Source organism: Pristis pectinata, chromosome 24 (genome assembly GCF_009764475.1).
Source record: "Pristis pectinata isolate sPriPec2 chromosome 24, sPriPec2.1.pri, whole genome shotgun sequence".
In the NCBI taxonomy this organism is placed as follows: domain Eukaryota; kingdom Metazoa; phylum Chordata; class Chondrichthyes; order Rhinopristiformes; family Pristidae; genus Pristis; species Pristis pectinata.
In genome coordinates, this window is record NC_067428.1 from 34,308,162 (window position 1) to 34,336,011 (window position 27,850).

At 47.4% G+C, this 27,850-nt stretch overlaps 1 protein-coding gene across 2 annotated transcripts in view; it reads left to right on the top strand.

Annotated features, from left to right (window-relative positions):
- Nucleotides 1-13,561: 13,561 nt before the first annotated feature.
- Nucleotides 13,562-27,850, top strand: part of slc25a42 (solute carrier family 25 member 42) — a 43,869-nt gene continuing 29,580 nt past the window's right edge. The window contains exons 1-2 of one of the 2 annotated variants that reach the window (XM_052038172.1): nucleotides 13,562-13,802; nucleotides 19,926-20,005. The gene's annotated coding sequence lies outside the window, so the exon portion shown is untranslated. The remainder of the gene's footprint in view (nucleotides 13,803-19,925; nucleotides 20,006-27,850) is intronic. The other variant, XM_052038173.1, reaches the window with a different exon arrangement.

The following is a 27,850-nucleotide window of genomic DNA, read 5'->3' on the forward strand; positions in this document are numbered from 1 at the left end:
TGAGTCCCCATCACTCATTTCAACCCTCCTCCTGCTGGTTACCTCTACCTACTCCCCACACATTTCACCCACCAGCTCTCCCCACCCACATCTGGTCCTGGTTTCCTCTGCCCTTCACCTGTCCCCTAATGGCTCCCACTCTCACCTTCCTTACTCCTCAGGTTCCAGCACTGGCAGCCTTCATGTTCCTGCTCATCTCCTTCCAGCAGCCACCTCCAGCCTTCACCGTCCCTCCTCCACCCCCCAGTCCAGCAATCACCTCTGTCTCACCCCTCGCCCTCTCTTTGTACCAGCCACCTTCTCTCTCCGCTCTCAGTCCTGATGCAGGGTTTCGACCTGAAACGTTGACATTTCCTTTCCCCCCATAGATGCTGCTCGACCCTCTGAGTTCCTCCAGCAGATTGTTTGTTGCTTTTATACAGCAGCAACATGACTTCCCAACGTTGATACTCAATGCTTGGTTGAAGGAGGGGCAGGACTAACAACTCAGTACCCCACCGTATAACACATTCAGGCGAGACAGTAGAGGGAGTGGAAGGGCAGGTGTATTGCATTGTTCGGGGAGGGTATTCTATAAGGCTCCTCAAACGAGGCCCTATGGGGAGTGATTACGAACACAAACAGTGGGTCACCTTGCTGGGGGTATATTAGAGAGTCTACAAAAGGTAGAACAGATACGTAGGCAGATATCAGTAACACAATAAAATTAGGGTTATAGTACTTGGGGATTTTAATTTCCCAAACATTAACTGGGATTACCTTAGTGTAAAAGGCTGGGGGGGGGGGGGGGGGGGGGTCAGGATTTTTGAGGTGCATTTATTAGAACTTCTTGACACAGTATGTAGATAGACCAATGAGGGAGAGGGTACCTCCTGACCTTACTTTTGGGAATGAAGCTGGTCAAGTGGAGGGAGCATTGGGAGCATTTTGGAGATAGTGACCATAACTCTGTGTATTTTGAAGTGGTTATGGATAAAGATGGCGGTAGACCAGAAATATCTTAAATCAGGGGAAGGCCAATTTCGTTAGAATAAGACAGGATCCAGGAAAGGTAGACTGGGAGCATCTACTCGCAGTTAAGTCTACACCTGCACAGTGGGGCGCATTCAAAGACAAAATAACAAGAGTTCAGGGCCAATATGTTCCTGTAAGGATAAAAGCCAGGGGTAACAAGTTCAGGGAACCCTGGATGTTGAAGGTTATTGAGGGTTGGATAAAGAGAAAAAAGAAATGTCTGGCAGGTATAGAGAACGAAAGATGAATGAGTACTGTTGGGAGTACAAGCAGTGTAGGGAGGTGCTCAAAGGGAAATGAGGAAGGCAAATAGGTGTCACGAAATATCACTGGCAGATAGGATTAAGGTTAATCTGAAGGTGCTCTATAAGTATATTAAGAATAAAAGAATAACCAGGTAAAGAGTAGGGCCCATCAGGGACAATGGGCGATCTGCATTTGGAGCCAGAAGGTGTAGCTGAGGTTCTAAATGAATACTTTTAGATGGGCTTTGTAGTTGGAGAATTCAGTGAAGGGGTGGGTGAAAGTCTAGTGCAGGTCTCCATAAATAAAGAGGAGGTACTCGATGCCTTAGTTGGCTTAAAGGTGGATAAATCCCCAGGATCGGGTGGGATCTAGAGGCAAAGGAGATTTCTGGGGCTTTTACTGAGATTATTAAATCCTCATTGACCACAAGTGAGGTTCCTGTTGACTTTAGGACAGAACATTACACGATCGTAAATACAGCACAGAAGGAGGTTTGTCAGTCTTGTGTGTCCTTGCTGGTTGAGAAGCTTTTCACCTTGGACACACTTCCCACATCTCCACTTGTAGCTTGCAGCACATTGAGAACTCAACAAGTACTTGCCAGATGTGACCAGGGTTCTGTTCCCACCACCCCCTCAGGCAGTGTGTTTGAGATCCCCACCTCCAGATGTGGGGAGCATCTAGGAACAATTGTCCAATGAGGATACTATTATACATTTAATACATTATCATAAGAGGTGACTCAGATGAAGCTTCGTCATTACTGTGTGGGAATTTGCTCAGTGAGGTAGCTACTTCAGGGCATAACAATGAGCATTCTGACGATGGCATAAAATGGCCTCAGGAATGCCCAGAAACTGTCCCGTCTGTCAGTGCCTGATGCCAAGTCAGGTTTATTTTTCATTACTCCCTGGAATGAGGTTAAAGTATCATCAACACCTTTATGTCAGGAGTAAATCATAACTCAAACTCTTACCTGTTGTTATCATAGATGTACACTTCTGGAACAGATAGCCTCGCCCATCAATTGACAGCGTTGTTGTATTTGTGGGTTATAATTTGCACAATTCCAGGGTATTGTTAAAATATTAAACCTGTATGCTGGAGGGGGTATGATCTGGAGGCAAAAGTGTGAACAGCAGTCTCAAAGGGCCGAATGGCCTACTTCTGTTCCGCTGATGTTTATCTCCTGTTTTTGCTCTTGTTCTCTGAAGGACGAAGCCTGGTGGCAGATCATCTGATGGCAGTAAAAATAGAAACTGGCATTCTGGGAAGATCTAGAAGTATAACGTGACCCCAGATGTTTGCACTTCGTCAGCATGAGCTGCAAAAATAACTACAGGCCAAAGTCTACCTGACTCATTCACTGAGGAGTGTGGAGGACACGGTTAGACGTGTGAAAACACTCTGGCTGGTGAAGGGGAGCACCGACCTGTCGAGGAATGGTCAGGAAGCCTTTCACACAGACCGCAGGCAGTCCCAACCACAGAAAGGCGGCAGTCAAATGAAATCTTCAGAACGAGCAGAGTTGATTTTTGTTTGACAAGGTGACTAAGGGCACAAAAAGCTGGGTGGTGGTGTCGGAGATAAGTTGTGTTCTAATTGGTAAACTAGACCAAAGGGCTGAATAGTCTGGTGTTCTGAGAATTTCCTGTGCTCGGGGAATACAAGGTGGGGACGTGCAGGTCAGTGCTGGCTTTTCAACCAGTTTTCTTCTGTAAGGTTGGAAGATTAAATGAGAAAGGTGTGTGATGAGTTAAAAGAAGCTTTCTTCTGAAGAGAAGACAGAATTCTCCTTGGATGCTTGGAGTCAATGTCATTCAAGACTGACAACTAAATATTTCCTGGTTAAAGGTATAAATAGAGCAGGACACAAAAGGAAAAGCCTGTGGCTGCTGGAAATACTCGGTAGGTCAGGAAGCATTTGTGATGAGGGAAATTTAATAAACACTTTGAGTCAGAGACCTTTCATCAAAACTCAAGAAACTTCTCAACTAGATTGTAAGTGGGGGATTTCTTACCTGTGAGTGTCCAGGCAGAGGAAGCAGTCTTTCGATATCCAGCCTTTAGTCCCTCTCAGAAGTTTGGATGTCTCAATGAGATCTCTGCTAATTCATCAAGATGGCATTGAGTGCAGGTATATGGAGCAAAGGTGGGCCAGAGGAGATGCAGATCAGTCAGGATGTAATTTAGCTGTTGAGCAGGTTTGAGGAACTCAGCAGCTTCTTGTTGTTTGGAAATCCCCATCCATCTACCACTTCCTTTTCTCATGCCTTCAAAGTCCTGCTGGCTCTTTGTTGGGGAGAACTACAAAATCTCAAGCAACACACAAAATGCTGGAGGAAGTCAACAGGTCAGGCAGCATCTATGGAGGGAAATGGACAGTCAACATTTCAGATTGAGTTCCTTCAACTGGACTGCATCTGTCTCTACCCAAAATGTCAACAGTCAGTCCAAACGAAGAGTCTCAACCTGAAACATTAACTGTCCATTTCCCTCCACGGATGCTGCCCGACCCCCTGAGTTACTTTGTGTTGCTCCAGGTTTCAGTTTCTGCAGTGTCCTGTGCCTCCAACCGTGGCACTTCGTCGGTCTGCTGGAGTCCTCGCCCCCGTCTCTCTGCTGAAGCCTTGAAGTCTGAATCCAACCAACGCTGGTGTATTGGGGTGTGCCCACTGATGGAATCAAGAGCAGCCTCTGGGTCTACAGAGTTTGAACTGTACGATACAGCGGCTGACAGATAGAAAATGATATCGAGGAGTAATTGCAAACATTCAGTGTTGTATGTCCTAGAGCAGTGGTTGAGACACATGTCCCAGGAAGGTGGCCAACGGCCTATTTCCTGGGCACTGTGACAGAAGAATACCTCCGCACCACTGAACCACGTATCACAACAGCTGAGCTCAGTGCCCAGAATAAACAGGAAGTTCAAATCAATCAGAATTCCTGCTCCAGATTTAGCCAAGATAGAAAATGGTGAATTAAAGGACAAGAGGATCCCTTGTGCTTCCTTGTCAGAGTGAGACATTAAAATAATACTGTGTAGAAATCTGTCATTAATCAGCAACCCATGTAAGCATCGGCGGGGCACCATAGCCACAGTGTGTATTATCTACAGATCACTGCAGTTGGTGTCTGTGGCTTCTTTGACATTAACTCCCAACCTGTGACCTCTACCACCTTCAAGGACACGTGCAGCAGCACATGGTATGTATAATTGATGTTAGTTTATGTTGGTCACATTTGTAATGTTCTGTGCTGCTGCTGCAAGAAGGTAATTTTCATGGCATTTATACCCGATGTATGCCTATGACAATAAACTTGAACATGGCAGCACCATCGCTTGCAAGTCACACGTCATCTTGACTTAGAAATACATTTGCCATTCCTCCATCATCGCTGGGTCTAAATCCTGGAAACTGCTACCCAACAGCATCATGAGAGTATCTTCCCACAAGCACTACAAAGATTTTATTGGTATTGGTTTATTGTGGTCACTTGGACTGAGGTACAGTGAAAAACCTGTCTTGCAAACCGATCGTACAGGTCAATTCATTACACAGTGCAGTTACACTGAGTCAGTACAGAGTGCATTGATGTAGTACAGATAAAAACAATAACAGGACAGAGTAAAGTGTCACAGCTACAGAGAAAGTGCAGTGCAATAAGATGCAAAGTCACAACAAGGTAGATCGTGAGGTCAGAGTCCATCTCATTGTATAAGGGAACCGTTCAATAGTCTTATCACAGTGAGGTAGAAGCTGTCCTTAAGCCTGGTGGTACGTGCCCTCAGGCTCCTGTATCTTCTACCTGATGGAAGAGGAGAGAAGAGAGAATATCCCGGGTGGGTGGGGTCTTTGATTATGCTGGCTGCTTCACCAAGACAACGAGAGGTAAAGACTGAGTCCAAGAAAGGGAGGCTGGTGTCCGTGATGCGCTGGGCTGTGTCCACAACTCTCTGCAGTTTCTTGCGGTCCTGGGCAGAGCAGTTGCCGTACCAAGCCGTGATGCATCCAGATAGGATGCTTCCTATGGTGCATCGGTAGAAGTTGATGAGAGTCAAAGGGGACAAACCAAATTTCTTTAGCCTCCTGAGGAAGTAGAGGCGCTGGTGAACTTTCTTGGCTGTGGCATCTACGCAATTTGACCAGGACAGGCTGTTGGTGATGTTCACTCCCAGGAACTTGAAGGTCTTAACCCTCTCGACCTCAGCACCATTGATGTAGACAGGTGCATGTACACCGCCCCCCTTTCCTGAAGTCAAAGTTCTAAGCAACTTCAAGTAGACAAAAATCAATCTGGTTAAATTATGGCACAATGAATTTACTCTCAACATCAGCAAGGTTGTGGAAGGAAGCATTGACAATGCTGTTAAGCAGTACTTGCCAATAACCTGCTCACTGCTGACCAGTTTGGATTTCACCAGAGCCACTTCAAAACCTTGGTCCAAATATGGACCACAGAGGTGAGATGACAGAGACTGCCCTTGTCATTTGGCAGCATGCAATGAAATGTTGCATCAAGGAGTCCTGGGAAAACAATTCAGTGGTTGGAGTCATAAACAAAAGATGATTCTGGTGTTGGAGGTCAATCATCCCAGCCCAAGGCTGATGACACTGCCCAGGTCCCGACCATCTTCAGTCAATGATCTTCCATTAAAAGTGAGGACATTTCCTAATGATTGCACGATATTCAAATCCATTTGCAACTTCTCAGCCACTGAAGCAGTCCATGCCTGCCTGCAGCAAGACTTAGACAACGTTCAGGTATGGGCTGAGAAATGGAAAGCAACATTTGCATCACAGAAGGGTCAGGCAATGACCAATAAGATTGGCTAATCACCTACCTTTGATGTTCAGTGGCATTGCCGTCACTGAGTCCCCACCATCAACATCCCAACAACTCAATTGGACCTGCCACATAAATACCACGTCTATAAAAGAGCAGGTCAGAGGCTAGGTATCTTACCGTAAGCAACTCGCCGCATGACACCCCAAAGACTTTCCACCATCTACAAAAGTCAGGTCAGGAGTGTGATGAAATTCCCTCCAGCTGCCTGGGTGGCTGCAGCTTCAACAATTCTCAAGAAGCTCAACACCATCCAGGACACAGCAGTACTTCTGCACTAACACCCCATCCGCCACCCTGATGGTTCACTCCCTCCACTGCTGGTGCACCGTGGCTGGAGTGTGCATCATTTCCAACACACGTTGCAGATACTTGCTCAGGCTACTTGGCCAGCACCTTCCCAAACATGTGGCCTCTCATCACCCAGAGGGACAGGGGCAGCAGACACAACTTCCTGCACAACATCCTGCCATGGAAGATATCACAGCTCGTTCACCGTCACTGGGTCCAAGTCTTGGAACTCCCTCCCCAACAGCACAGTGGGAGCACCTTCACCAGGAGGACTGCAGTGATTCAAGAAGGCAGCATATCCACACCTTCTCAAGGGCAATTAGGGACAGGCAACAAATGCTGGTCTTGTCAGCAATCCTCCACCCCATCAGTGGGTAAATTAAGAAAAGGTAGGATCCTGTTGTGGGAGGGGCGGCGATGCAGAGAATGAGTCACCGTCGTCAAGGAGTTTCCAGACCATCACCGTGCCTGTAGTGTGGATCTGTGACCTTCCCAGAGACTCCGTGGATGGAAGGAGAAATTTAAAATGAACTGTAGGTCGAAACGGTAATTTCTGTTGAGCATAACTTTGTGGAATCTTTTTAAAGTACATTTTTTACACACAGAGTTGAATATCAGCCTGAAAATGTGTTTAAAAACCTTAGCAGGTTCTGATTAGAACGGCATTAATATTTAAATTTCAGACGGTGATATTTGATGCATTTACGTCAATAGGTAATTTTTTGAGCATTATTGTTCAAATATCTCAATAAAATAAAACTTTGGTGAAATCTGTTTTGTACATGTTTCATTGAAGCCTTTCCGCTCCAGTTACACTCATCGCCTGAACTTTCATTCCGTTTGCAAATGGGACCTTCAGTTTGCAGCCTTGTCCATTCCCTTCCCGCTCGGACTCTGACCTCCTCCGCTGCTCCGAAGAAGCGCAATGGCAGCACCAAGAACATATGCAAGCAAGAGGGAGCTTCGCACGTCCCCACGTCTCTTCCGTTATTCAGTGACAGAACAGCTGAACTGAGCCCTGTGCTCTCTGCCTCATTCCAGTGGATAAAGTGAGGGCAAGGTCACTGCATAACCAATGGGGCAGGAATGTGCTGATGTGGTAAATTCTGTCAGCGGGATTATGACATTCACAGGCAGAGGGTTAGATTCGCCAGGGTTAAGCAGCTGCTTCGCCCAGGTCCCGTTTAGAACTAGTTCACAACTGCCAATGGCTTTTGAGGCTGGTCGGACGTCTTGCTGAGTTCCTGGTTTCAGACACTGCTTCTGGTCCATTCATTGTCACTGTTGAATTTGACAAAATGAGGGGAGCAGGACCAGAAGGAGTTCTCTAAACCTCTGCAGCATGTGAGGATGGGTAGGGGGTGGCGGGTGGGGAGAGGTCTAGGGAGGGTGGGGGTGGGTAGGTAGACAGATATAGGGTGGGTGGAGATGGAGGGGGAAGGGATGGTTAGAGAGGTCTAGGGAGGGGATGGAGGGGGTTCAGAGATGTCTAACTTGGGGATGGAGGGGGAGGGGTGGTTAGAGAGGTCTAGGGTGGGTTGGTGGGGATGGGTGTTGGGGAAGACGGTGGTGAGAGAGGTGGTTTGGTAACTGCAGGTTACTGGTTGTAAACACAGCCTCTGGGTGTATTGCAGCATCTCAACAGATGTAAGGAGATGTGGTCGTTGGCTACAAAATCTATCGACCTCGGATTTCAAATTAACAATTGATCCCAGCTGAGGGAGATGATCCAGAGCTCTCTCCACCCTGGGTAGAAATGATCACGGCTGTCACCGAAGAAACGTCTGTCCCTATTATGAGGCCAGGTCTTTCGGGTACACACTTGGCAGTCTCTGCTCTATGTTTGAAAAGCAAAAACCTGCAGATGTTGTAAATCTGAAATATAAAAACACCCAGTTGGTCAGGTAGCATCTATGGAGAGAGAAAATGTCAGTGAATGACCTTTCATCACAACTGGGAACATTTAGAAAATTAATATGTTTTAAACTGCAGATAAGGGGTGGGGTGGGGAGAAGGGACGGGCGGTGGCCGGGAGAGACTGTGATGCAGTTGGTGGCGGTGATGTCTGAGAGGTGGTCAAAGTTCGTCAGTTGTAAATGTGGGTGAGATGGAAACTGTGAGGTACACAACACGCAGTCGGCAGTAGGTCAGGCAGCAGCTGCGCGGAGAGAAAAACAAAGTCACTTCACCTCCGGGGAGGGATTGAGGAGCAAAACACCGCAGATGCTGGAAATCTGAAACAAAACCAGGACCTGCTGGAAACCCTCAGCTGGTCAGGTAACATCTGCGGAGGCACAAACAGAGCTAACGGCCCGAGTCACGAAGGGTTAAGGCACTGAAATGCCAACCCTCCTCAGAGACACTGCCCAACCCACTGAGGACCCTCGGCATTCCCTGTTCGTACCCGGGAACTGACCAACTCTCCGGCCTCCGAGAACAGCACTCCCATTGTTTCGGTAATGACCCACGGTTGCCGTTCACTCCCCGGAGCCACGCCTGCTGTGTTAGTGTCACCATCACATTCCCGCTACCTGGACAAGTTATCTCAGACTCTGCCTTTGCTCCACCTGTTCCTGACCATTTCCCCCATTTCTTCACCTGCTCATGATCTCTTCATCTGGTTCTGAAGGTCGTAGAGCTGAAGTATTAACCCTTCTCTCCCACAGAGCTGCCTGATGTACTGAGTATTTCTGGGGCTTCCTGTCCTTATTCCCGGGCTCTTGGTGAGGCTCTGATGATGTTATTGGTCTCCAGTACAACAATGGGACTGGAACTAGAGGGAGGGGGGTCCTTTGTCCCCACAGGGAACTATGCACGGCTGTTCGAGCGTCCCCTGTAAACTGTATCTGCTGCATTAACTCGATGCATGAAATAAACTGAGACACAGAAACGCTGGACAAAATGTACAACTGACTGACAAAGATGGAACCAGCACTGGTAAATCCTGGGGAAATTGAACAGCTTGGGACCAGGATGAAACAAAGGGCCTAACGGCAGGAATGGGCGGTTCTGCCCCTGCACACTGAGTGCTGGACACTGCAGAGGCTTCAAGGGTTCATGTCCCACTTCAGAGACTTGAGCACAAAAATCTGGGCTGAAGGTCCCATGTAGCACTGAGGCAGGTCTGCACAGTTGGAGGTACCATCCTTCAGGTGGATATAAAAGATTGCATGGCAGTATTTTTGAACAAGACCAGACGAGTTATCCCCTGGTTTCCTGGATCCAAGACACATTAGTGCACTGACCTTCCCACTTGATGCAACGGATCTTGCGGACACATTGTTGGTGACCCCCTCTCCAGTCCCGGAGCTGCTGTTCGCCCAGGTTTTGCATCCACTGAGGAGCAGAGGGGTGACAAATCCATTGTAGAGCTGGACCTTGGCGTCCTTCCATACATCACAGGGTCTTGCAAATGCATGAGGGGAGTTTCCCAAAAGGTGAATATATTTTGTTTAAATGCTTCAGAGATCATGTGATCTGGGGAGAAGGCGAGGACAGGGTGCTGCAGTGCATGATCAGCAATGATGGTGTGGGATGGAGAAGCAGGTCTGAAGGGCCGAGTGGCCTCCGCCAGCTCCCCTTTCCCATGTTTTCATGAAGTTCTTGTGCTCTGTCAATGCTCGCACATGGAGAACGGTGGCTATCGAGGCATTGGAAGTGCTCACCCGTCTGCAAGGTTCGTTCCTCCTTGGTGATTACTGGTGAGACAGAGTGGTGAAGTCATACAGCGTCAAACAGGCCCCTCCGCCCAACGTGTCCATGCTGACAAAGGTGCCTATCTACTTTAATCCCATGTTCCTGCATTTGGCCCGGATCCCCCTTTACCCTTCCCATCCACGCACATGTCCCGATTGTTTTTTAAATACTGGGATTGTACCTGTCTCTTCACTTCCTCTGGCAGCTCGTTCCACACACCCACCACCCTCTGTGTGAAACACTTGCCCCTCAGGTCCCCTTTAAATCTTTCCCCTCTCACCTTAAACCTGTGCCCTCTAGTTTTAGACTCCCCTACCCTGGGAAAAACAGTGACTTTCTACCCTTTCTATGCCCCTCATAATTTTATAAACCTTCATATGGTCACCTCCTCCGCTCCAGTGAAAACAACCCCAGTCGATCTGCTCTCTCCTTGGTAAAGCCCTCCATTCCAGGCAACATCCTGGTGAATCTCTTCTGCACTCTTTCTATAATGTTGGGACCAGACTGCACACAGTACTCAATGTGTGGCCTTACCCTGTGCAAGACCTGAGGCAGATGACACGTCATCTTGGTCTTGTTAATGTTCATTGAGAACTTCAGACTATGGCAATTTTGTGCAATAAAGATCCAGAGTGGACTGAAGGTCATGTTCAGTGTGCGTGAGGGCAGCACAGTCATTGGTACACAGGTGCCTTGGAGAGTTTGATGCAGACGTGGAGACATTAGACCTGTCCATCCATTCTTCATTGGACGTGAGCCCAATGGATTACAGGCGACCTCCGCGTTACAGCCGTTCGGGTCACAGACATTTGCTCTTACAGAATTCACAAATTACTACCCAAAAATTTGATACATGGAATAAAATTCACGTTTGTGGAATTGATGTAAAAAGAAGTAAATAGCACAAAGTTTACTTTTATTCAACTTAGTTGAATGGCGGAGCAGACTTGATGGGCCGAATGGCCTAATTCTGCTGCTATATCTTATTGTCTAATGTGTACATAGCTTCTTATGGTCAGGCATGAAATTGGAGGTGAGGCAGATCAGACCTGGTCACTGGGAGGAACAGGCTGGAGGGGCCGAGTGGTCTCCCTCACTTTGTGGGTTTTAACAAGGAAGGTGGAGGGCGAGGACAAAGTGGGTGAGTGTGTCCACGCCCATCCCACAACCCCTCCCACCCCCTCACCACCAACACCCTCCCACCCGACCCCCTCACCCCTCCCACCTCCTCCCCCCACCCCCTCAATCCCTCCCACCACACCCCCTCACCCCTTCCCCACCACCCCCTCCCACCTCACCCCCTCACCACACCCCCTCACCACACCCCCTCACCCCTTCCCCACCACACCCCCTCACCCCTCCCCCACCACCTCCTCCCACCTCACCACACCCCCTCAAACACCCTCTCTCCCTCCCCCCTCTCTCTCCCCCCTCCTTCCCCCCTCCCTCCCCCCTCTCTCTCCCCCCCTCTCTCCCCCTCCCCTCCCCCCTCTCCCCCTCCCCCCCTCCTCTCCCCCTCCCCCCCTCCCCCCCTCTCCCCCCCTCTCCTCCTCCCCTCCCCCCCCTCTCCCCCTCCCCTCCCCCCCTCTCCCCCCCCTCCCCCCCTCCCCCTCCCCTCCCCCCCTCTCCCCCCCTCTCCCCCTCCCCTCCCCCTCTCTCTCCCCCTCCCCTCCCCTCCCCTCCCCTCCTCTCTCTCCTCCCCCCCTCTCTCCCCCTCTCCTCCCCCCTCTCTCCCCCTCTCCTCCCCCCCTCTCTCCCCCTCCCCTCCCCCTCCTCTCCCCCTCCCCTCCCCCTCCTCTCCCCCTCCCCCTCCTCTCCCCCTCCCCCTCCTCTCCCCCTCCCCTCCCCCTCCTCTCCCCCTCCCCTCCCCCTCCTCTCCCCCTCCCCTCCCCCTCCTCTCCCCCCTCTCTCCCCCTCTCTCCCCTCCCCTCCCCTCCCTCTCCCCCTCCCCTCCCCCTCCCCCCCTCCCCTCCCCCTCCCCTCCCCCTCCCCCCCTCCTCTCCCCCTCCCCTCCCCCTCCTCTCCTCTCCCCCCCCTCCCCCCCTCTCCCCCCCTCTCCCCCTCCCCTCCCCCTCTCTCTCCCCCTCCCCTCCCCTCCTCTCCCCTCCCCTCCTCTCTCTCCTCCCCCCCTCTCCTCCCCCCTCTCTCCCCCCTCTCCTCCCCCCTCTCTCCCCCTCCCCTCCCCTCCCCCTCCTCTCCCCCTCCCCTCCCCCTCCCCTCCCCCTCCTCTCCCCCCCCTCTCTCCCCCTCTCCTCCCCCCCCTCTCTCCCCCTCTCCCCCTCCCCTCCCCCTCCTCTCCCCCCCCCCCCCCCTCTCCCCCCCCCCCCTCTCCCCCCCCCCCCCCCCCCTCTCCCCCCCCCCATTGCTTTACGGTATCTCGGCGGCACAATATTGATTTAAAACTCGCTCAACGTTGGTCCCGCCCCCCTCCGATAACCAGTGGCCAAGCAAATATTTACATCGCGTACGTCTCCCGCATGGCGGATAGTAGTTGGTCCATAAACTGTCCATCATACAGCCGATCAACCAATAGGCACGCGGTCATATTCATGGCCATCCCCTGTGGAACCTCTTCCGAGATTTAACCAATCGAACGCTCCATGTTTCCCTAGTTTCGTTTCTATTGGATGATCTATACTGCCAATCTCTGGAACGCCTTCCAGTTTGGACCAATCGGGCTGCTGGGGTGGGCGGTGGGCTGGGAGGGTCCCACCGACAGGCGAGTGGGGGGCAGAGCGCGGGCTGCGGCACTCGGCCGGTCCGCCAGTATCCCAGAATCCCCGCGCCGGGCACCGTCTGCAGCCGGGGTGACAGCGCCCGCCGAGCGAGCGACGGGGAGAAGCCCGGGGCAGCGGGGCAGCGGCAGCGGGGCAGGCCAGGCCAGGCGCGGGGGTCTCTGAGGGGGAAGGGGCAACACCCCAGGGCGGGTGTGGCCGGGGCCTGGGCAGGGGGAGTGAGGGAGTGAGGGGGGAGAGGGAGTGAGGGGGCAGGGGGAGAGGGAGTGAGGGGGCAGGGGGAGAGGGAGTGAGGGAGTGAGGGGGGAGTGAGGGAGTGAGGGGGCAGGGGGAGAGGGAGTGAGGGGGCAGAGGGAGTGAGGGGGGAGTGAGGGAGTGAGGAGGGAGTGAGGGGGAGAGGGAGTGAGGGGGAGGGAGTGAGGGGGAGAGGGAGTGAGGGGGCAGGGGGAGTGAGGGGGTTGAGGGAGTGAGGGGGAGAGGGAGTGAGGGGGTTGAGGGAGTGAGGGGGAGAGGGAGTGAGGGGGTTGAGGGAGTGAGGGGGAGAGGGAGTGAGGAGGGAGTGAGGGGGCAGGGGGAGTGAGGGGGCAGGGGGAGTGAAGGGGAGAGGGAGTGAGGGGGCAGGGTAGAGGAGGTGTGGGGCCTGTCACGGGGTGGGGGACGCAGGCCCTGGGGAGGGGGGAGATCGGGAGGATGAGGCTGCCCTGAGTATCGCCAAGTAGGGGTCAGGGGCCAGCGGTGGGGGAGGGCAGTCTGGCCTGAGGAGTGACTGGTGAACACCAACAGTGAGGAGGAAAGGAGGGGTCGGTGAGGGTGAGGGTGGTGGGTGTGGCAGATCCTCGCCTGGCTGGGCTGGGTAATAACCTGGGGCAGAGTAAGGTTGAGCCGTCACTGAGGATGGTAGGTTGAGGTTACAGCAGACAGGCTGAGAGAGTGGTTTGCGAAAGGGCTGCCCCAGGAACCGCTCACTGTAAGGTAAGTGCAGTGAAAGTCTGGTTCTCACTGATCATAAACCATTCGTCAGTATTCAGTTTTCTGTTTGTGATTAGTGGAAATATTAGTAGTTTCAGAGTTGGTATCTTTGAAGAGAATAGGGTTAGTATTTTGGGATGATACGTTTATTCAGAATTGTAGAAATTTTTAATCAGTCCTTTTTTTTGGATCACGTTAATGTTGCAATGTTCTTGCTCGTGTTGTGTTGATGTTGGCTTATTACCGGTTTTTATCCTCCCTCCCTACTGGAGGGCATGTCACTTTGTTGCTGTAATTCAGAAGTGTTGCATGTTTAAGAATGGTTTGTGGCATATGAGGGCAAAATAACCTGCATTTAAAGAGCAACAGAATCAAACCACACGGGAACTACTGACTGGTATACTTTGAATTCCGATCAGGCCTGTTAGTTTTAAAGATCCTGTGTATTTCTAGCAATTTGTTGTTTTTTTATCAATTTTGTTTGTTTTCACTTTCAATATAAAATAATTATCAACACAATAGTGTCACAGAGGTACACAGCATGGAAACAGGCCCTTCAGCCCAACTCATCCTTGCCAACCAAGATGTCTATCCAAGCTAGTCCCATTTGCCGGTGTTTAGCCCATATCCCTCTGAACATTTTCTATCCATGTACAGTACCTGTCTAAGTGTCTTTTAAAGGGCCATGTGGAAGGGAAGGGTTAGATAGATCTTAGAGCAGGATAAAATGTTGGCATAACATTGTGGGCCGAAGGGCCTGTACTGTGCTGTAGTGTTCTATATTCTAAATGCTTGAGACAAGTACAGTTACAATGTTTAAAAGACATTTGGACAGAAAACTGAGGTATGCAGGCCAAATGTAGGCAAATGGGATTAGGGTTAATAGGCACCTCTTTCCATGCCATATAACTATGAAACTAAAGCAACCATTTTAACGTAACTGCACCGACAAAGGTAGCAGTTTCGGTTTATCCAACCAGAGTTGAACCAACTAAGGTGTGTTTTCTCTGTACCACTTCATGAAGTTTCTGAAAAAATAGCTTCAAAGGAATCTCCTAGATTCCTTGCATTTTCCATCATTGGAAAACTGACTACAGTTTTATTCTTTTAAAGATATTAGAATATGGACACTGATCCGTGGTGTACCTTCTCCTTGTGGTTGGCTACCGTTAACAAGTTGCCTTCATCCTCTCCCAGGTCACTGTCTGTGTCATCATTTTTTCTTCACCACATCCTATCACATGCATTCCTTTGTTCTCACCATCTTTTACTTCAACTTAAAAAAAAGCTTTCAAAATTCTCCCAGTTTTGACAAAATGTCATTGAATGGAAGGTTAATGGTTTCTCTTTTCACAGGTCCTGACTTGAGCATTGGCAGCATTTTCTATTTTTACTTTTAATCAGTTGTAAAGCCATTCTAAACATCCTGAAATATTGACAGGTGGTATAAAAAATGTGGTGGAGGATGAGTTGCTTGGCGTCTTGGTGAGAGACAGGTTGCAATGTATTAAATGGAGCATTGAATCAGATGTTTTGGGGGTTGTTTGTAGAATTGAGAAAGTATTAATTAACACTTTCCTACCTAGGGAAATAGCAATAGCAAAGGTTAGGGAGAGAAATAATTGGCTTGTGACAGTCCGTCATTAATTAAAAATTCACATTGTGAGACCCTGGCAGATACAAAGTATGCCAGGCTGCTGTAGTACGTTGTGTGGATTAGCCAGCAGCATATTGAGTGCACTTGAACACACATTCAACTCCCCTTTGCTGGGCCTCTTAACTAACCTGAACAAGTTTCTTGTATACTGATGTCAACACATAAGTAACGTTGATAATATTTTATAGGCAGTTTAGTGACTCCCTGCTCTTGGTTCTGTTGTTCAGGGATTAAGCCACTTTTGGATGCAGTCTAATTTTTGTGGGCTTACATTTGTTTCAGCACAGATTTTATTGGGAGTGGGTTGAGTGACCAGTGGTGAGTTTAGAGCAGCAACATGTGAATGTTTGGGTGGTTGCAAATCTGTTTATTGCCCATTTGTCCCAAATAAGAAATAGAAGAAAGCCTTGCCAGATCTTTCACTGATGTGTCCTGGCAGCTGGTTGATGGAGTCATTGATGACAACTCTGTGCCCAGCCTCTGCCGAATGGCATCTGACCAACCATTAATGGGGTAAAATTAATGAAAAACGAGATGTAATTTACTTGTATTGGTATGTAGTAAAGTCATGGAGAAACACAGCTTGGAAACAGGCCCTTTGGCCCACCAAGTCTGTGTCGACCAATAGCCACCCATTTACACTAGTCCCATTTGTTTTTTCTCCCCACATTCTCATCAACTCCCCCTTCTCCCTCCCCACCCCCAGATTCTACCACTCACCTCCACGATCGGCTTAATTTACAGTGGCCATTCAACCTACCAACCTGCACATCTATGGGATGTGAGAGAAAACCAAGAGCTCCCGGATGAGACCCAGGTGATTGTGCAAACTCCACGTGAGACAGCACAAGAATTCAGGATTGAACCTGGTCTTTTGCATGGCTCTGCTAGCTCTGGCACTGTGCTATCCCTAAAATGCATGCAGATGTGAATGTACAGGAATCCATTGGTTGCCCACAAAAACTGCATCTCCATCTTGCACTGCTTCATGGTGGCACGCAAGCTGTGATCTTAACCAATGGATCAACAAGAGACCCTGTCTCGGTGCCAACTGGTGTTGAGCAAGGCTGCAACATCTCCCCAACACTTCCCAAATCTTCTCCCTGCAAAGCTGTACCTCACCTCCAACAAGCTTACTGTTGGAGTGAAGCTAAACTACAGGTCAGATGGGAAACTATTCAACCCTCGTCAGCTCCACTGCAGAACCAGGTTTACCCCAGCTCCAACTTTCAAGCTGCAGCATACAGATGATGCTTATGTATGTGCATGGTCAGAGGTAGATCTCCAAGTCATCACTGACTTATTCATTGAAGAACATGAGAATGGGCCTAAAATATATGCAAAACAAAGGCCCTCTATCAACCTGTCCCCATGGTACAAATTATCCTCTGGCAAATAAAGGTTATAATGAGACACTGAACAACATCGAACTGCGTCTCAGGAACCAGCCTTCATTGATGAAATTCACCACTGCCTGCAATATAGCCTTTAGTCACCAGAGAAAAACTGTGTTTGAAGATTAGGAGCTCAAAACTGGCCCATAATCTACTGGGCACCAAGAAGTTGCTGCCCTCCTGTAATTTCTCAGACATGAACTACCTACAGATGGTGAGCCACCTTCTCAAACACTGCTAATGGCATGATTGCTGCAGTGGGTGTGGTTGATGTGAACAAAATCCATAATCTCACTGTCACTGCGAATTAAGCATTTTCATTATTACCAACACTGTAATTCTATGTTTACCTGGTTGGGCTTTTCTGTGATTACAGCAGGATCACTGTGGGTCCCTTGTCCCACATGTGGAATGTACTGCCATTACTGATATGTTGAAATGCAAGCTCTCCACTATCAGTGGGCTGCTTCAAGTTGGCATGTTACAACATGCTGCTTTTCCTCATCTTGCCAATTCTTGACAGCTGCTTTCTAGCTCTTGTACTTCAGTTGTCTGTGAAAAGCTGCATTTATCATGGATCATTGGTTCTCCTGGCCAGGTAGTAGTAGGATTTCTCCTTCATATATTGTAGTCCTTGTGCTGATAATGCTAATACAGCTGTGGCTCTCTTGCTTCTTGAGTTAGTACACTGAGGCGAAGATCTGCTTGGCTGACCACAAAATTTAGGCTGCAGTACGTGGGTGACAGTGGTGCTGTGTTTTAGAATTTTTAGAATAGACTTTTTAAACTGTGATTTCATCATACATCATGAGGTTGTAACAGATCCCCTGGCACCATTTGAAATGTTTTTGCCAATAGTTATCCCTCATTTGAAGACATAATTTGTCATCGGGGCTTTGTTACAGTGTAAGAAATTCAGCAACGTTGCTCTTCCTAAGTGCAATGGTGACACAGGTACATAGGGTAGTGAAGAAGGCATTTGGCATGTTTGCCTTCATCGGCTGAGGCATTGAATACAAGAGATGGGACATCATTTTGCAGCTTACAAAACATTGGTTAGAATACACTGGGGTATTGTGTACGGTTCTGGTTGCCACTCTACAGGAAGGAGTTGGTAGCAATCGAGAGAGTGCAGAAGGGATTCACCAGCATGTTGCCTGGAATCGAGGGCTGTGGTTATAAGGAGAGATTGGATAGGCTGGGTTTATTCTCACTGGAACATAGAAGGCTTAAGGGATGACCTTAGAAGGATCTATAGGATTCTGAGGAGCATACAGTAGATAGGATAGTCTTTTTCACAGGTCAAGGGAGTCCAGAACTGGAGGGTACAGGTTTAAGGTGAGGGGGAAAATTTAAGAGGACTGAAGGATAAGTTTTTCAGAGGGTGGTGGTTGTCTGGAACGAGCTGCCAGAGGAGGTGGTAAAGGCAGATTCAATTACAGTGTTTAAAAGGTATTTGGACAGGTACTTGGATAGGAAAGGAGTAGAGGGGCACAGACCTGTGCAGGCAAATGGGATTAATACAGGTGGGTAATGCGTTCAGCATGGGCGAGGTGGGCTGAATGGCCCCTTTCTTCACTGTATGATTCTGAGTGCTCTGGGAAAGCATTTTTGTCCCCACTAGCTTATGATAACTAAATACAGTTCTTTCCCTGAGGATATTAAAAAGAAATTATAGGATATATCAGGATGGTTTAACATAGCTTTTAAAAAAAACCATAGCAAAGGATGTGCCAGTTTTTGACCATACCTAATATCAGAACTGGGGATAGAATCGGGACTTCAAAGGTTAAAAAGTAGAAATCGTTAATCAGTTGATGCTGATGATGTTTTAATGAAAGTCCACCAATAGGGGCAGAGGATAGTCAGACACTTAAGTACCTACAATGAAAACATCTACATAAAAACAAGTAGTTATCGGGAAGTACCCTTGACCTGTTCACATTGAATTGAAAGGTGCAGTGATGTGATCAAGGAAGAATAGGCTATTTGCACCTTTCCAACCAAGTTAAACATACACTGGTCACTTTATTTATGATGGTTGAGTGACTGCAGTTTAATAATTCTTGGTGTGAAGTGCTTTGTGATCTAGTAGTTGTACTTTTCTCCCTTTATTCTTGATGTATCAGTATTTTCTTGTTTTAATCTGAGTTTCATCAGCACAAAGTCCGATAAACTCAGAATGTGATTTGTTCAGGTTCACTATTTATACCAAAAGCACGTCCCTATCCCAGTACTCTTCCAATATTTGACAGCCCAGTTACTTCTGCTTGTTGAGGTGAGGTCAATGGATTATGTTCATAGTCCAGACTGCTGCGTGTAATATTGACAGATTTATCAGAAAGGGCTGAAACTTTGGCCTCTATACCGGGGACAAGGCTTGAGTTTATGGACAGCATTTTTGCCTCTCTTCTATAGCAGATCAATTATTCCTTTCTTCCTGCTAGTTTCATTGACCTGAGACAAGAATGATGCAGAGAAAAAGTCTAGGCCAAGCGCATTACAAAACATTCTGCACTGATGTTAAAATGGCTCTCTCCCCTTGGCTGGATAGAAAATATCTCACTATTCTGAAGAATGGGGAGTTGTTCCTGGTTTCCTGGCCAATATTTACCCTGTCACCTATCTTACTAAATGGATTGTTTGACTGTTGTTAAATTGCTATCTGTTGGAATTTGCTGTGTACAAATTGGATGCCCTGGTTATAACAATAATTGCAGTACACTTAAAAAGTACCTGATTGGTTGTTATCCAATGACTGAAAAATGCAGTATGCCACTGCTTAAAAAATCATCAGACTACTGTACATCTTGTTTGACTTATGGTGGGTCCCCAGTTTCTTTATTCTGGAGGTGGTGCATTAAAGGCTAGTTTTTTGCTAGCTGTAGCCACAGTTATTGCTGAGTCATTTTCCCTTCCAGATTATCTCTTGAACCATGTGATTGGAAAAAGCTGTTTAAGTTAACAGTTTGTATTAGCGTAAATTGTCAGTTTTGTGCTTTCATGGACCTTTGTCGTTAAGTATTTTGCAACCTTCAGGACTGTACATGAAATTTACATTCATGTTCTCCTTAGTCTGCTGCTGCCTTGATGATTCCTAAAGCAACAATGCCAAGAAGAACCTCTTCCTGATTGAGTTCAAAGTTCTTCAACTGGTAAGTAGGAAAATTTCAAAGGACTGGTTTCCCTTTGACCAAACATTAATTATAGATCTGAATTTAAAACAAAATTGCTGGAGACGCTCGGCAGGTCAGCCAGCATCTGCAGAAGGAGAAGTAGACTTAATTTTTCAGGTTGAAGACCCTTTGTCAGAAGTGGGAATGAGAGAAGAAGAAAACTAACTAACTTGTTCTCTTTTTTTCTTTCCTAGTTTTGATGAAGGGTCTTCATCCTGAAGCATTTATTTTGAAATACTTTTGAGATTTCAAACAAATAAAAAGCTGTTTATGTTTATTAATTCATATTTATTAATTTGGTAAGGCCAGCATTTATTGCTCCTCCCAAATTTCCCTAGGAAAGGTGGCAGGGAGCAGCTGCAATGAGCCATGTGATAAAATTATTATGGAGTTCCAGAACATTTAACCAGTACCTGTCAGCTAGATTCTTCCAATTTAGGATAGTGTCAGATTTGTGGATGGTGGGAAGATGTTGGGGGTGGGATGTGGAAGAGGTAGGGGGGCTTGGCATGTGTGTACCCAAATGCCAGATGCCATTGTCCTTGTAGCTGAAAGTAGTTTAGGTCTGGAAGCTGCTGTTGTGCATTGTGTGGATGGCACACACCACAGCCATGATGGTCTGATGGTGGAATGACTCATTTCAGGTGGTGTTCCAGTCAAATAGCTGCTTTGTTTTAGGTGTTCAGTTTCTTGTGTGTTGTGAGAGAGTACTTACCTATGGTGGTCAAGAGTATTCCATCATACTTGTTACTGTGGGAAGGGCTGTCAGAAGTTGGAAGACAAGTCACGTAGTACAATATCCAGCCAGTGACCTGCTTTAGTAATTGTGGCTGGCCCACTTAAACTTTTTCATCGATTATTACCCTCTAATAATATGTGATAGGTTCTCCAAAGTAATGCCACTGATTATCAAGGGGTAATGGTTAGATATCATCTTGTTGGTGTTGGGCACTGTGTGGGATGAATGTTACTTGTCAGGTCAAGCACGAATGTTTTCCAGGCCATGGTGCATGCCGCAGAGATAGCTTCATTGTGGAGAGGTTGTGCGTGGTATTAAATGTTGTATGATCATAAGCAAACATCCTCACTTTTGACTTTGCATGTACTAAAGCACCTGGAGGCTTTGGAATTGGACCATAATTTTTAGCAACAAACAATCTGCTGGAGGAACTCAGTAGGTCAAGCAGCATCTGTGGGACAAAAGGAATTGTCAACACTTCAGGTTGAAACCCTGCATCAGGACTGAGTGGAGATGGCCAGTATGAAGAGGAGTGGAAAGAAAGGAGTCTGAGGTGACTGGTGGACTGAGGAGGAGTGCAAGATGACAGGCAGGTTGTGTCAGGTAGGGGAGGTGAACAGTGGTGCAGTTGGGAGATGTGGCAGTGAATGAGAGATGGAGGCAGAGAAATGTGCTGAGTTTCTCCAGCAGTTTGTTGCTCCAGATCCCAGCCTCTGCAGTCTCGTGTCTCCAGAATTTTTAGGTTGTCTCCACCCTTGTTCTGGGTGTTTTTTTTTCTCTCTGTTCATACAGTTTGAAGTTTTGAGTTTGGGAAGTTACTTAAGTCACTGAGACTTTTCCTTTGCTTTGTCAAGTCCATTTCATGAGTTAGGATGTTCCAGCTCCCACCTTCATCACTCGATTGTTATTTGAGTCTATTCTTTCCTTTCTGCTCTTTGCTGTCTTTTGTCATCCTTTTCTTTTTTAAAAAAAAAGGTCAAACTTGAGCATGATAGTCTTTCGGTGCCTGTTTAATTTACATATCTTGTTTCCAGTTGTCTCCTCCCTCCCTATTGTCCTGAACGCATTGAATATTGAGGTCATGGTCAGTGATGTGTGTCAGTGCTGTAGAGATCTCTGCACTCTTCCACTCATCATTCCTGATTTGCTGCACTGTACCAAAGGTGTCCATGCCCTTATTTTCCAAGGAATTGCTTCCCAAAAGCTCACTTCCCCTTCTTCCTTTTAAGGCTGTCCTTAAAACTGGTTTACGATTAAGTGCTTGGTCTCCTGTCCATAACTCATTAACAAATACTGTTAATTTCACTGAAGTTTCTGAAGATATTTTACTATGCTAAAAGTGCTAAGTCAGATCTTGTTGCCCTCCTAAAGGATCTTTTGGGGAAGATTTGGGGTGGGGGTGGGGGGTTGCATTTACAGTGTAACTGTGGCATTGTTGCAAAGTGACTTCTACTGGGATTGTAAAGCTAGGTGTAGCCCACATCCAGAGTCAGAACCAGCCTGCTGCTCGACTGTGATGGGCTTTGGTACCCCTTGTAGACTGGTGGAAAGTCAAAATTTCTTCAGTCCTGTTAAGTGTAAGTTGTGATGGTGCTCACAAGTGGGAGCTGTGTTCAGAGCAGCAACACCCCAGGGCATTCACAATCATTTTTGACTTTAATTCAATCTGGTGTAAAGCAAAGATAGTTAATTAGTATTTAATTGAACCACATAATTAGGTTGGGAATTGAAATCATTGCAAATGCTAAAATGTGTCAGTTGGTAAATGCATGGCGCGGTATGGAACAGAGCTACACAAACCAGTGAGAATCAAAGAGCAGCCTGTGATTTGTGCTTGGTGTTTTTCCTTACAACATGCTACAGTGCCCTGAGCTATAGAGAGTTTAAAAATCCACCAGGGCTTTCAACCAGTGAATTTTATGTGACTCTAAGTGACTCTGTGTCCCGCCCCAGTCATCGCTTTGGTATAGCTTCTACACTTATGCCTGCAAATCTGAAAACCAGTTACACTGTGATTTGTTAGTCTTGTCCACTATCATGTATTGTCACATTTTCTTGATGTTCAAATCATAGAAATTTAAGCAACAGGAGACCATTTGTGATGCCAAGAAAAAGGCTGAGAGGCCAGAAAACATCCTGCTGTGAAAGCCTGAGCCCTCCTGCACCCTGGAACTAGCACCACCTCTTGCCAAGCTATTCCACAGCAGTTACTACAGTGACGCAAAACTGGGTAGGGTTCTGAGGAGGATGCAGAGAGGCTTCAAGGTTATTTAGGCAAATTGAGTCGGGGGCAAATAAATGGCAGATGCAGTGTAATGCACATAAATGTAGTAAGACCTATATAATGTTCAGAAATGAGCTGTTAAGTTGCAAGTAAGTCTTGAACCACACAGATGCCGGGAAGTGACCATCTCCAGTGCGTGTCTAATCACCTACACTTGATATTCAATGGCATTACTATTGCTATGTCTTCTGCCATCAATGTACTGGGGTTACCATTGATCAGAACCTCAACTGTACTAGCTGCAAATACCATGGATACAAGTGCTGGTCAGAGGCTGGGTAGTCTGTGGCAAGTGAACAATCTCGATGGATACTGTGGGGTGGTTCCCTGAGCAGACTGTCCAGACCATCTGGCAGAATGCCTCATCACCAGAACTCATCAACAAGCACCAAGACCTCGCTTGGCTGGTGGTGAGAGGGGCCCTCCTAGTCAGATCCTTCCTGCATGGTAGAAACACAAGTCCCAGTGCGCGCTGCCCCCAGGAGGGCTGCGCTGGGGATGAGATGGTCGCCCACCTCTGGGCTGTGGGTTTGCGAGGAGGGTGTGGTGAAAGATGCAAGGGTCCTTGTCACGTTTTATCCCCCAGCAGCTGCGTAACAGAGGGTTCTCTGATCTATGGGCTGTTCCTGGGGACACACACACAGACAGACATCAACTGCTGCTGGAAGGTCATCAACTCGGTGAAAGATGCACTTTGGTCTGCCCGAAACTTGTTGGTTTCCCAGCACTGCGAGATGTCCGTAGGGGAATGCTGCCCAACTGGCACGTTCCAGGCTGCAGGAGTACGTGCTGAGGGACGCACTGAAGCTGGGTGCAGCCAACGCAAGGGCTTGGTGGGGAAGGACTACCGTTTAGGGTTCTTCTGCCACAGGAGAAGGAGGGACGGGTTCAGGCGAGGAAGCCCCTTAACTATTGTTAATATGGGATTGGGGTATCACCCCAGGGAGCCACACGAGTGGCATCAGTGCTGTGGTTCTTTATAAAATGGTAACACTAATGATTGATCCGTACATGAATGTAAAGGTTTGCACTGTTTTATTGCTGTATATAGTTTTTTATGATGAATAAAGTTTACTTTGGAATTTTAAAAGTGAACAATCTCCTGACAGCCCAAAGCTTTTCCACTATTCTACAAGGCTTAAGTCAGGAATGTAATTGAATAATTGTCATTTGAACATAGAACAGTACAGTACAGAAAAGGCCCTTGGCCCACAATGTTGTGCCGACATAGCTATTCCCTCCTGCCTACAGAATGCCCATATCCCTCTACTTTCCTCTCATTCATGTGCCCATCCAAGCCTTCTTGAAAGCCCCCAATGAGTTTGCCTTCACCACCCTATCAGGCAACGCATTCCAGGCATCCACCACTCTCTCAGTAAAAAAAAATGTACCCCTCACGTCTGTTCTGAACCTACCCCCCCCCCCCCCCCCCACCTTAAATGCATGCCCTCCTGGTTAGATTTGGTTAGATAAATGCGGCTTCAATGTTGCTTGAGGATCTAGAACCATAGAACACTACAGCACAGAAAACAGGCCATTCGGCCCTTCTAGCCTGTACCGAAACGGGTATTCCGCTAGTCCCATTTACCTGCACCCAGTCCATTACCCTCCAGACCTCTCCCGTCCATGTATCTATCCAATTTATTCTTAAAACTCAAGAGTGCGCCCGCATTTGCTACATCAGATGGCAGCCCGTTCCACACTCCCACCACCCTTTGAGTGAAGAAGTTCCCCCTAAACTTTTCCCCTTTCACCCTAAAGCCATGTCCTCTTGTACTTATCTTCTAATCTAGGTGGAAAGAGTCTACTTGCATTTAATCTGGCTATACCCCTCATAATTTTGTAAACCTCTATCAAATCTCCCCTCATTCTTCTGCGCTCCAGGGAATAAAGTCCTAACCTGTTCAATCTTTCCCTGTAACTCAACTCCTGAAGACCCGGCAACATTCTAGTAAATCTCCTCTGCACTCTTTCGATCTTACAAATATCCTTCCTATAGTTAGGTGACCAGAACTGCACACAATACTCCAAATTTGGCCTCACCAATGTCTTATACAACCTCACCATAACATCCCAACTCCTATACTCAGTACTTTGATTTATGAATGCCAGGATGCCAAAAGCCGCCTTTACAACCCTGTCTACCTGCGACGCCACTTTCAGGGAATTATGTATCTGAACTCCCAGATCCCTTTGTTCCTCCGCACTCCTCAGTGCCCTACCATTTACTGTGTATGTCCTACCTTGATTTGTCCTTCCAAAATGCAACACCTCACACTTGTCTGCATTAAATTCCATCTGCCATTTTCTGGCCCATTCTTCCAGTTGGTTCAGATCCCTCTGCAAGCTTTGAAAGCCTTCCTCACTGTTCACTACGCCTCCAATCTTAGTATCATCAGCAAACTTGCTGATCCAATTTACCACATTATCATCTAGATCATTGATATAGACAACAAACAACAATGGCTCCAGCACAGATCCCTGAGGCACACCACTAGTCACAGGCCTCCAGTCTAAGAAACAATCATCCAATACCACTCCCTGTCTTCTCCCACACAGCCAATTTCGAATCCAGTTTACAACCTTTCCATGGATACCTAGTGTCTGAACCTTCTGAACTAAGCTCCCATGTGGGACCTTGTCAAAGGCCTTACTAAAGTCCATGTAGGCAACATCCACAGCCTTTCCTTCATCTACTTTCTTGGTAACCTCGAAAAGCTCTACAAGATTCGTTAAACACGACCTACCACGCACAAAGCCAATGCTGACTATCCTTAATCAGCCCTTGGCTGTCCAAATACTTGTACATCCGATCTCTCAGAACACCCTCCAATAATTTACCCACTACTGATGTCAGGCTCACCGGCCAGTAATTACCTGGTTTACTTTTAGATCCTTTTTTAAACAACCAAACAACATGAGCTACCCTCCAGTCCTCCGGCACTGCACCCGTGGCTAAGGACATTTTAAATGTATCTGCCAGGGCCCCTGCAATTTCTGCACTAGTCTCTCTCAAGGTCCAAGGAAATACCTTATCAGGCCCGGGGGATTTATCTACCTTTATTCGCTGTAAGGCAGCAAGCACCTCCTCCTCTTTAATCTCTATATGTTCCATGACACTAGTGCTTGTTTCCCTTCCTTCCATGTCCACTGTGCCAGTTTCCTGAGTAAATACTGATGCACAAAAAACTGTTTAAGATCTCCCCCATCTCCTGAGGCTCCACACATAGATGACCACTCTGATCCTCTAGGGGACCAATTTTGTCCCTTACTATCCTTTTACTCTTCATATACTTGTAGAAACCCTTCGGGTTTACCTTCACATTATCTGCCAAAGCAACCTCATGTCTTCTTTTTGCCTTCCTGCTTTCCTTTTTTAGTATTTTCTTTCTTTTTCTATACTCTTCAAGTACCTCATTTGTTTCTAGTTGCCTATACCTGCTATACACCTCTCTCTTTTTCTCAACCACAGCACCAACATCCCTTGAAAACCAATGTTCTCTATGCTTGTTAACTTTGCCTTTAATCCTGGCAGGAACATGCAAATTCTGCACTCTCAAAATTTCGCCTTTGAAGGCCTTCCACTTACTGAGCACGTCCTTGCCAGAAAACAACTTATCCCAATCCACCCTTCCCAGATCCTTTCTCATTTCCACAGAATTGGCCTTTCTCCAATTTAGAACCTCAACTCAAGGACCAGACCTGTCCTTATCCATAATTAACTTGAAACTAATGACATTATGGTCACTGGACCCAAAATGCTCACGTACACATACTTCTGTCACCTGACCTGTCTGTTTCCCTAATAGGAGATCAAGTATTGCATTCTCTCTCATTGGTACCTCTATATATTGATTTAGAAAACTTTCCTGAACACATTTGACAAATTCCAAGCCATCCAACCCTTTCGCAGTGTGGGAGTCCCAGTCAATATGTGGAAAGTTAAAATCCCCTACAATTACAACTTTCTGTTTCGTACATCGGTCTGCTATCTCACTACAGATTTGTTCATCCAATTCTCTCTGACTATTGGGCGGTCATAATACAACCCTATTAGTGTGGCCACACCTTTCCTGTTCCTCAGCTCCACCCATATGGCCTCTGTAGATGAGCCCTCTGGGCTGTCCTGTCTACGCACAGCTGTGATATTTTCCCTGACTAGTAATGCCACTCCTCCCTCTTTCATCCCTCCCCCTCGATAACCTCTGAAACAACGGAACCCCAGAACATTAAGCTGCCAGTCCTGCCCTTCCTGCATCCAAGTCCAACTAATAGCAATAATGTTGTAATCCCACGTGCCAATCCACACACTAAACTCATCTGCCTTACTACAATACTTCTTGCATTGAAATAGATGCACCTGAGAACATTTCTATCACATACAAACCTTTGATTTCTGTCTATACCTGCAGTCCTCGCATGACCTTTTTTCGTCCCCTCCCCCTGCAAATCTCGTTTAAAATCCCTCTATCTCTACACCATCTGGGACACAGCAGCCCATTTGATTGCTACCCCAGGCACTAACCTAAACATTTACTTCCTTCACTGGTGCATAGAATGCACCAATAGTTATTTGAAGTGAAAACAAAGTGTTGGAAAAACACAGCAGGTCAGGCAGTATCTATTGAAAGAGCAAGATTAATGTTTCAGGTCAAAGACGCTTCATCAGAACTGGAAGAGAGAAAAGTGAAGTGGTGGAGAGGATGGGGGAGGGCAGTGGGTGTAATGAGGGGAATATCTGTGAGAGGGTGAAATAATGCAGTTAAACTCCTTTGTCTCTGTAATCTGTTGCTAATGTTGT